This window comes from Oryzias melastigma, linkage group LG23 (genome assembly GCF_002922805.2).
Source record: "Oryzias melastigma strain HK-1 linkage group LG23, ASM292280v2, whole genome shotgun sequence".
NCBI lineage: Eukaryota > Metazoa > Chordata > Actinopteri > Beloniformes > Adrianichthyidae > Oryzias > Oryzias melastigma.
The window spans coordinates 12106967-12117882 of record NC_050534.1 but is presented as its reverse complement, the minus strand read 5'-3'; the positions used below and the strand labels follow the sequence as shown (position 1 = coordinate 12117882).

Here is a 10916-nt window from a genome sequence, read left to right as displayed (position 1 = left end):
TTGGTGGCAGAATTTCACTTCACCAGGTAAGAACTTCAAGAAAGTGTTTGGATTCAAGAAGGTCAGATATGATCTGACCTTTGACGTCTTAGAGGTCAGTTAATAAGTTAATAATTTTATGCTTTTATTTTGAAAGTCTGCACATCAGTGCCATGAAAGTCAGACAAAAAAGGTTCTTTTTTACTTTGTTCCCTGCAGTGTTTCCTTTGTCACAGTCTGCTTACAAAAAGAGCTCATTCCATGATTTTTTGGCTTCCTCATGTGTGTGCCAACCGGCCTCTTCTGCCCAAATGAAGGCAGCTTCTCTGCCTCTGCGGTGCAGACCAGAACTATTTTGGTCGAAATGTTGCACAAATGTTTCTCTCAGTTAAGAGAAATTGCGGCGGCGGCTCGTTCGGGGCCAGAGGCTGAATGAAATCCAAGTTCAGCTCAGAGGGAGCTGTTCATAATTCTGACAGCCATCACAAGCGCTGAAGTGTCTCAGAGGTGAGAGACGAGGATCCACACTTTGTGTGCGAACAGCCGGCTCATTACAGATGGTAAGATGCTGAGTTTAATTGGCATAAACCTGTTTTTACATATAGTGGCAGATCAGCAGATAAGTTCTGAGTTTTCTTTATAAACTTGAGCAGCACTTAACTCATTTATAACAAGTTATTGTGGTTTATTACTTAAATAAGTTGGTTGAAATGCAAAAATACTAAAGAAAATTGAGTTTTATGTGGAATATTTAAAGATTGGATGTTGGAAATTTGTTCAAAAATGGCTAAATAATCTATTAAAACCTGTATAGAGAAGATCTGCATGCAAAATTTTAATAAAATAGGAAATTATAAGAGATTAATTTTCCAAAAAAATTGACTTTCTGAATTGGTGCAACAATTATGAATTATATCTGCACTTATTTAGGTGTTTTTCATCTATTTTTTTAACCTGAGGAACAAGTTTTGTACAACTTGGCCTTCTTTTGCTCACTTTCTGCACAGAAAACATCCCATAAACTCTAAACATCGATTTAGATAACTGCTTTACTTTACTTCAAATGGTCTCCACATGTCTAACTCTCAACAGTGCTTGTCAAAAAGCTTTAAAAATGATGTATAAATGGGGTTTATTCTAAAGACAATTAGCTTATTTGTCCTAGTGTTCTATCTATTCCAGATGTAAACATCGGCTCTCAAAATTCTTCCTCGGATTTCTGTGAGTTGAGAGAGCATGCTGAGAGAGTTTCTGGCAGTGATGTCTCCAGTTTGGGATGTTTTTTGTGTTTTTACCCCCCTGATGGTGTCATAAATTGTGGACTGAGCTATGCTGATAAGTGTGTGTCTGCATGTGATGGGTTAGAAATGTGCATTAAGCGTGTAGAGGGGGATGATTTCCTTTCAAAGCCTACTTTTCTTTCTTTTTTTATGTAATTTTTAAGTTTTTCAAATGTTATTTATTTTATTTTTTACTGTCATAAAACAGCTTTTGGTTTGTGAGGTTCTAGTTAACCTTTCTCACACTTTTGTCTTGTTTTTTGTGTGTTTTGTCCTTGATAATGTGAGTAAATAAGACGTTTTTTCTCTACAAAAACATCTACACAGTTTGTGCCCAAGTTTTGTGAAATTGGGATCTGATGCAGGGTTTTTAAAAAGCTGAAAGCGTGATCCGAGTGTTTATATTTCAGTGCACTAATGACCATGGTAAATGCACAGACAGTAGTCCTTGTGAAGCCTCTTCACTCCTCCTGATGAAGAGCCACTTTTTAAGATTCTGATCTCTGATTGGTTGAGCTGAATCCAGGGAATTCCACTCAGTCCAGCGACAGCCTTCTACTCAGTACCAGGAGGGTTCTGACAAAGAAAAGGGAAAAAAGTCCACACTTTATGCTTGTTTTTAGTATTCTGGTATTTTAAATTAAATTGTCATTTGATTTAATTTTATATGTTTACCTATATCCAAATATAAAATTAAATCAAATAACTTACTGAGTGACAACTTCTAGAGTTTTTGTAGTATTTTTTTCTCCTGTTTTAAAGTTTTATGTTCCCAGAATTCTCCTTGTCAGGTGCATCCTTGATTAAATCCATGCATGGCTTTTAAAAGTATAAATACCAAATTATCTGTCATAGTCTTTGCTTGACGTTTTTATTTAATCTTAAGTATTTATGATCCCAGACATAAATGCTCGTCTTACATGAAGGAAAGTACCAGATTTCTTGACTGTTATGCATTGACTCTTAAGCAGCTGTTTCTAGAACTGTGACAGGCTCTTTTCCATCTGTCTTTGGCTCATTTCAACTCATCTGGATGACATCACGGACCTCCAGTCTGTTAAAATTGGGTGAATAAAACAAGTTTTATAGTTTCTGAATCACACAGTGAAGCTTCTGCATAAATGAAGATTTGTTACTAACGATGACTTGGTTCGAGCACAAACACTTTTAACCCGTCTCTAGCAAAAGAACAAGTCTTTATGAAAAAAAATCTGTATAATTAATAGAACAGACTTTGTTATTGTAAAGTGTCATTCAGTTGCTTATTTAGAAAAATAAACAACACAATGTTATAAATCTACACCAAGAAAAATGATAATTAATGCCATATTTAACTTATAAAAAATGATTCTACCCTCATACTAGTACACTTATGTCAAGTTTTCGAGTGTTGTGAAGGTTGTGGGATACAAACTGTTTTAAAGTCTGTTTTTTTTACAATTACAATTTAGGTAATCACAAGCGTCTTTGAGTTTTGGTCACTTTTTCACAATCGTTTGAGTTGCAGACACCCAGGTTGACATTATTGGTGCATCGCTTTTGCAGATTTGCGATTTTGTTAAAGCCGTAAACCTTAAAGTCCCACTCCAATCATCTTTTGATCGATTTTTAAAAGTGGTCTTTTAATGACAATTTAGCTGTTTTTAACAAAATCCAAAAACGTTTTTCTGTTACATAGTTTCTGCAGAGCAGCAGAAGTTAATTATAAATTCACGTCTAAGTTGTGGGTGGGGTATGGAGCTGCCCCGCCCCCTTCCCGTTACTGAGAGCTCTCTGTTTAGCTTCTACGCAATAAATACGATCGTTTTCCAACTGATATATATATATTTTCTTATGTCTGCTCCTGATCCATGATTATTTGATTAAAGAATTACTCAGAAATGCAATGTTAAGCTTAATTTTCTTAATATATCTACTCCATCATCAGAAAAATGCTACAAGAACATGTTAAAAACATGACTTTCATAAAATTGAGTCTTTATTTTAAGCTTTCTTAGAAGTACATTCCTAGTAATGAATAAATCAGGCTTTTGTTGTATTAATGCAAAGAAAGTATGTTTGTGAAAAAGCACATCAACTTTTGTGTGCACGTTTGCACTTGTTTGTCGCTAATCGTCTAACAAATATGTTTGGGCCCTCGATAAAACTTAAACCGGTGCATAGATCGAGCAGCTGCTCTGTTGCAAACTGAATAAATCTCACAAACCCAACAGTCGACTAGGAGAACTGCACATACTCTGTTCTTAAATGAAAGGGAAAAAAAGGAGAAAAAACACTTTTCTTATTTCTATTTTGTTCACATGCGGTTTTATCTTCATGGACGAGGAGCTTTTTGGAATTCTAACTGTTGGACGGACGGCACGGACTCGGCCAGAATCAATAAATTCACCTTATAAATAGCAAGCAAAACATAAAGTTGATGATTTAAACGTTGCGGTTTGTTTATAACTTCTAAAACTTCATCAAGATGAAGGATGCAGCAGTTGCCGTGGTAACATCAGTAGCCAGGAACTGTGCAGAAATGAATATAGCTGTGTGTCCCTGTGCCGGTTCTGTCTTCACAGGAAGGAAGACGGTCTGTTCAGCACAACCTTCACTCTTCATTTGACACAAGTGTTTGTTTTATTGCCTCTAATTCAAAAGACCTTTTTTTTTTTTTTTCAATTTGGAGCACCTGGACTCAGACGCATCTGCTGAATTCTGAGTGGAAACTCGTTCAGGCATCCTTCAAATGTAGTTTGGATCCTATTTTGCCTAAATTAGATCCGTTCCAGTCAGTTTTAGAGCTGTCCAGACTTGTGAAGTCAAATCTGGACGGACAGACGGTGATGGTTTGTGGTTGTTGGGACTCTCTTGAACGAGACTCAGAAGCTCCTGTCTTTTCTGTTGTGAACTGATTGCAGAAACCTTCTTGAGGATTATCAGATCGTCTATTTTCCAAGTTCCATGATCTCTAATGTGCTTAGAAATCCAACTTTTGCTTTTTTTGCAGAATTAGTTCAATTCATTTTGCGCATTTTCAGGAAAATGCTCAAAATATCTGACGGTTAAAGGAAAAACGATATCATATGGAGGTTTTTTTGATTAATAATTCAAAAAATTGAAAAAAAAAATCAATTTTTGCAATTTAAAAATCGAATGTGGAAAAATTACAATTCAATATGTCAATTTTAATAATAAAATATTAAATGAAAACAAAATAAAATGCATTTTAAATTGTCACAGGTTTTTGATGTCACAATTCAATTTTCTCACCTCAAACACAAATGGTGACGTTAGAAATCTCAGAAGAATCTAGTTAGCTTGTCTTCATCTGTAACATCATTTTCTATCTAACATGACATGTTTAAGATCCGTTATATTTTAGTCTATTCCCATATAATCCTTCATTAAGATATTTGTGATTTGGAGATCAAGTATAAAGGTTAGACTAACACCAACAAACATATACATTCACTTTTAAATATAAGAACTTGTGATTTTTTTTGCTCTTCAACCACCGATTATCAAAGTTTGGTCATCACTGTTTTTCCAAAAATCTTTTAGTGTCAAGCAGTTGAAGCTCTGAGGAGAATTAATCTTCTCTAAAAGTCTCTGATCCTTTTTGTTGGTTAAAGAAAATGGAATAAATGAATAGAAATGAGGAGAACAATCAGAGGGATTTGATCAGTCAGATGAGAGGAAACGCTACCTCCTACTGGTCAGTCTTTGCTCCTACAGAACTGACATCTTTTGGACTATTAGGTTAAATATTTGCTCCTGACTTTTACATTTTGGGGTTTTTCATTTGATCTGTTTAGTGGAAGAAAAGAGTCTGAATTCATAATGTTTTAGTCAGAAAAAAAAGCATCTATAAAGCTGAGCTGGAGAGTTTCCTCATCCTCTGTGACTCTGTGTTTATGTGGTTTGTTTCCTTCGTTGCTTCTGATTTTCTTATTTTTTTTGCCCTTTATCTTTGCAGTCACTTCCTCTCCGTGTGTGCATGAATGTGTACCCAGGTGCTCTTGTTGTTTAATTACTGAGTGTGTCTTGAAGCTGAAGCAGTGCCAAACCTGTCAACACACAGCGAGGGGAAAAGGGAGAGACTGGATCAAATTAAAATTTATTCCCACTGTCTCGTTTCTGCTTGCAAAAAGGCCCAATCTCAGCCTCCCATCCTTTGATTTTTCTTTTTTCCTTCCTGTTGTCATTGCTTATTTTCGCGTGTCAAATACTTTTTCACTTTGCTTTTCCCCACTGTTTCTTGCACTTTTCTATCCCCTAATTGTCGTTTCTATCTATCCATCCCAGTGTGATAGAAAAATAGTGGAGGTAGCAAACACAAATTTACACACATGCCTTTTTTGTTTTCTAAAGCTAATTCATCAGTGACTGGCTGAACAGATTTATTGAGAAGCTTTAGGTTCCCGTGGAGTGGACGGACAGCAGAGTGCTGCATTACTTTAATGGAGACTATTTCTTTGCCAGGTGAGATTTTCTTTAAAAACAATCTTTGTGGCTTTATGACTTTTGCTGTGTAGAACTCAGAAAACTCAGAATGTTTTTAAAGTCCTTCTCCAATCATCTTTAGATCTAATGCACAAGCGTTCCTAATGTTTTTTTTATTATTATTTTTTAAGCCAAAATCAAAACATGTTGTTTTCTGGACAACGTTTCTGTAGCTCATTAGAAATTGAGTAAGCCTGCCCTCATTTCCCATCATCTCTCTCCTGCTAGCAACAAAGACGTACATGGATCTATTTGTCTGCAAGTGGAAATGGCTTACTGATTTAACATCACAGCTACAAGCTTTTCCAACATTTGCTCCTGATTCACCATCATTTGAAATACTTAAATACAATTTAAGCTTAATTTAATGTATTTATTTATAAATCAATCTATTCAGAGGCCATACAAACCCTATACATCTGTGTCTGAAAATCCCACCTCTGCATTAAGCTAAAGAACATTCAACTCTGCAGCCTCTCATCCTGCATATTTCAGCACGTGCAGCAGCCTATATCTCGCACCGCCGCCTGCTGCCGTGTCATCTGTCAAATGTGCACGCCGCTTGAATCCAGATCAGAATTGTCTTTCCTGGCATTCGATAAACGTACAGGGATCTGTCTTGTTGGCAGGGGTGCAAGGATGCTCTGTAAACACTGAGATGTGACAGCGGTGGCAGAGCATGTGGTGTGATGGGGGGGGGGTGCAGAGTCATCTGAGCTCTTAAGTATAGACCTAAAAATATAATGTTTGAACATTAATTGTTTTAAAATGCAAATTAATTTTACACAAGAAAATTCCACAAAAACTGAATTTGCTTTTACACTCAACAAACACGTATGAATGTTTATTAAAAAAAATTGAGATTTTGGAGATGAATAGAAACGTTAGTGCAGTAATGGTGAGCACAGACAGGGGGCACTGTATCACTGGAACTCTGGAGTCCAGAAGTGGACTTTGAGGAGGACAGAGATGAGCAAAAATAGAAGTTAGTAATAATTCGAGACCAGAAAGTTAAGAGAAATAGAAATATATGTGAGGATATGAATCAAAAAATGACAGATGGAGTTTTCCTGTTACCCGCTCTTTTTTTTTTTTTTTCTTTTTGGTTACTTTTGCCTAATTAATTTTCAAGGCAGCCTCTGTCATTTCATACCCCCCACCCCTTCATCATGCCTGATTGAGTCCAGGCCATTTGCCGTCTGTCAAGGGAGGTGCTACCATTTGTGACCAGCAGGGGAATTGTGGTCCTCTGCTAGTTGATGCTCTGTCACTGCTGGGAGTTTCTGCCATTAGCATCAGTTTGAATGCAGCATCAAACACCACAGGCTGACGGAGCAGGAAGAAGCTGCCAGATGTCAGTGGGAGTGTTCAGTTTGACTCAATAATGTTTCTATATTTCTACTTTTCTCTATAGCAATTCCATTAAAACATTTATTTAGATTTTTACCATATTTTATCTTTTTATAAGTACAATATTCTACAGTTAGACACACTGTCACTGTCTTTACCTGTAATGCACCTTCTTAAGGCTACAGTCACAAATACAACGTGGTCATGAATGTCGATGGCAGCTGTCAGGGATGACGCCATTACAACATCAGGCTGGACAGCTACAGGACAGGGGCAGCAGCTCTGATTGGACGATGAGTAAATGTCTCCGGAGGGCGGCCGTCCATATCAAAGTCATATAACCGATGTGAAAATCGTCCAGTCGCTGTAAATTTTTAACTTTTTCTTAAAACCTACATGGCGTGTAAAAATGCAACTGCCATCTCCGGTTTTTGCTAAAAAAAATTTTGAAAAAAAATGTGCTGCAAAATTTTCATTTAGATATATATATGTATAATTGTTTTTAAGGATTAGTAAATATTTTAAAAAATTTATATGAATCAAAAGGAGTAATAAATAAATACTAATTTCCGGTGAGGATGCAGTGTGTGTCTATATCATTGAATGGGCCTCAGCTTGTTTTTATAGCTGGTAATGGGATCAAATGAATGCACAAATAGCCTTAACATGATTAGTAAAAAATGCTGTAAACAAAAGGAAAAAAAAACAAAAATCTTCCTTCTAATAAAAGAGGACTTCCATTTTTTTCCATAATTGGTAAAATAACTGTCCACTGTAACAAATCCAGTAATAATTAACATATTCTTGAACTTTTTTCCTCTTTAAATTCAATGCTTTTATAAATACTCTACTGAGTGAAGTCATGTTATTAGCCTTGAGCTGTTTTTTTTATTTTATTTTTGGTGGGTTTAATCGATGTTTTAGGATTTTGAACATTTTTCAGAGTTGCATGAGTTTGATTTATAAAAGTTGATTTATAAAGCTATGTTTTAAACTTGGATAATATATAAGTTAGAGGAAATAGAGGTTTAGCATTTAAACATGTATTATTTTAGGATAAAATTGTTGGAAAGCTGAAGTGATGCACCGACTTGTTTGCTAATCAGGCAACAGAAAAAAGAAAAAAAAAGGAAACTTGCTTTTTCTTCAAACAAGGTTGTCTGCAGTCTGAGCCTCTGCAGTCACATGTGGCTCTCTGGTTAAAGAAAAATAAAGTTTTTAAATTTAACAAGCTATTGTAAAGTAAACTCAGTCAAACTTGATTCAACTCAAACATTTTGACAGATTTTTGTGCGTCATGCACCACAGAAAATCAACTGGTGGTCAGTCAGCACAACCAGAATTTATACTTAAGACACACCAGATTACAAGGCAGAATTTTTACTTCCCAACAAATGGAAGGATTTGAAGTCCAAAAATACAGTAAAGGTCACCTAATTAGCTCTGATTTATAAGTTGTTAGTCTGAGTTACACACTTCTGTCTGAGATACACCTAAAACTATAAAATAAACTTGTTTTTTTATTTTATCCCTGCTGTTATTACACCTCTTAGTACATTTACTGCATTGAGATAGACTTATTTTTTGAAAGAAAGTAATTTCAACTCCTGTAAAAAGTTATAAAGTATTTCATGTTTTGAAAAAGGGATATAACCTTTTTATGTTCATGTTCTATTTATACAAAAAAAACAGGTATATTTATTGTAATAGTAGCAATACTACAAATACAAGTCGATATAGTCTTTTTCTAAAGGGTGAAATACAACTTTTTTGCTCCTTTTGGGTTGGTGTTTTAAACACGTGTGAAAGTTGAATTCTTTGCAAAAATGATTCTCTGTTCACTTGCAAGTGAACTTTGGTGTGGTTCGGTGATAGTGTGAATTTCAGATAGAAGTGTTGTATTTTAAAAAATAAATCCCACAATGTAAATCTCAAGAAGCATAAATGAAAATGATGAAGAATGTTGTTGCAGTTTTCTTCCTTCAGTTCTCAAAGTCTTTCTTTTATGCTAGAGGACTTGTGAAATTGTACGTCCAAATCTGAAGACGAAGCCATAAACGTGAACAATCATCTCCCACACTCTGCCCCCATTTATCTATGGAAGCTCCATGTAAATGAGGAATGAACATTTGCAAATATACATGAGAACCTTTTGGTCTGCCGATCAGGAAACAGATAATGAAGACATCAGGGAAGGAAAGACGACCATTTTTAGAGTACTGTGACGTTGAGGTGCTGCTGAGACCTGGACGTGGAGCGAGTCTCAGGACACAAAGATCTTGAGAAGTGTGATCAGCTGTGCAGAGAGTCTCATCAGATCTGACCTTCAGGATATTTATATCAGGCTGTGCAGGTCCAGCACATTATTAAAGACACTTATCATCCAAATTACAAACAGTTTTAGTGGCTGCCATCTGGCAGAAGACTCCCATCACACAGGACAGGAAGGAAAGGTTTTGATTTTTGTCCTCGGGTTTTAAACACACAACATTGGCACACATTTTAATTTTATATAAACCATTTTTTTATTTTTAATAAGATTCATTTGTATGTGGACAAATGCATTTTGTACTCAAATGTTGATTTATTATTATTATTTTGAAGTGTTTGGAGTTTGTTTCACTGCTGCTGTATTCTTTCAAACATGATTATTACTGGAAAATTACACAACTAGGACATTAGAGGGTTCTCAAAATATCAAATTACATTTTTAAAAAGCTGTTTCTCCTTTTGACATTTGCATTAGAACCAAAGACTTGTTTAAAATAATGTGTTAAAGCTGCTTACCAGCTGAAAAAGATGAGATTAAAAGCAGTCACTATATCAGTGCAAATAAGATAACATGATAAAAAAAATATAAACGTGTGTAAAATATAAGCATGCTAGGGATGTGGTTATGGCTTTTGCCTGAAAAGGCTCTGATCAAATCCCAGATGGACCTTTCTGTGTGGAGGTCTGCGTGGGTTTTCTCCAGGTACTCCGGCTCCCTCCTACAGTCCAAAAACAGGTTAATTGGTTGTCCCTAGGTGTGCATGTGTGAGTGTGTGTGGGAGTGCGACAGAGGGCGTACCCCGCCCTCGCCAAGCGTTAGCCGAGACAGACTCCAGGAATCCTGTAACCCCGAAGGATAAAGGAACGAACAGCGATACATAGTCATTGGAATCCATACGAGTCTATTGTTCTCAGGGTGATTAAAGTACATATATAGGAAGGTAGAAATCCAAGCATGGCTGTGAAGGTAGAAGTGCACCAGTGAGTCAGCCTCCTGGTGGACAAAGGCCATCCCACCCAAGAATACAGTTCACAGTGGTGAGTCAACATCTTACTTGATGACATGATGCTTTTTCTCTCAGTTTTTTTTTTTTTTTTAAAATCACGATTTGCTTTAACATGTTTTGCATTTGTTATATTCTTATTTGCCCCTTGGTGTACATGTGAATGTGTGGCCCTGCAGCAGACTAGCTACCTATTCGGGGTGTACCCCGCCTTTACCCAACAGTAGCTGGTTGGCTCCTGCAACCCCATGACCCAGAGAGGGTTCTGAAGATGTACTGGTTCTTTCAGAGCTTTATTAAATATACAAAGTTGGCATAATTTTGTCTAAAATAAAGATAGATTTGAATGTTTTCTCATCTTTTAGTTGTAACAAACTGAATTGATCCTTCATAAAACGATCAGATTAGTTGGTTTTACGTAATTCAAAAGCAACATCCTCTTGGATGCTGCTGTAACCTGTCTAACCACAAAAGGGTGACTCATCAAAAATCTGTGCCTCTCCATCATCTCTCCGTCTCTCTTTTTTCTCTCCGTCAACAACTC

The 10916-nt window shown here is 36.2% G+C and overlaps 1 protein-coding gene across 3 annotated transcripts in view; it reads left to right on the top strand.

Moving 5' to 3' along the window:
- Positions 1–10916, top strand: part of wnt5b (wingless-type MMTV integration site family, member 5b) — an 88186-nt gene continuing 77270 nt past the window's right edge. Inside the window, exon 1 of one of the 3 annotated variants that reach the window (XM_024288003.1) lies at positions 1–26. The gene's annotated coding sequence lies outside the window, so the exon portion shown is untranslated. Of the gene's footprint in view, positions 27–523; positions 540–10916 lie in introns of those variants that run through there. The other 2 variants (XM_024288022.1, XM_036210175.1) reach the window with 2 other exon arrangements.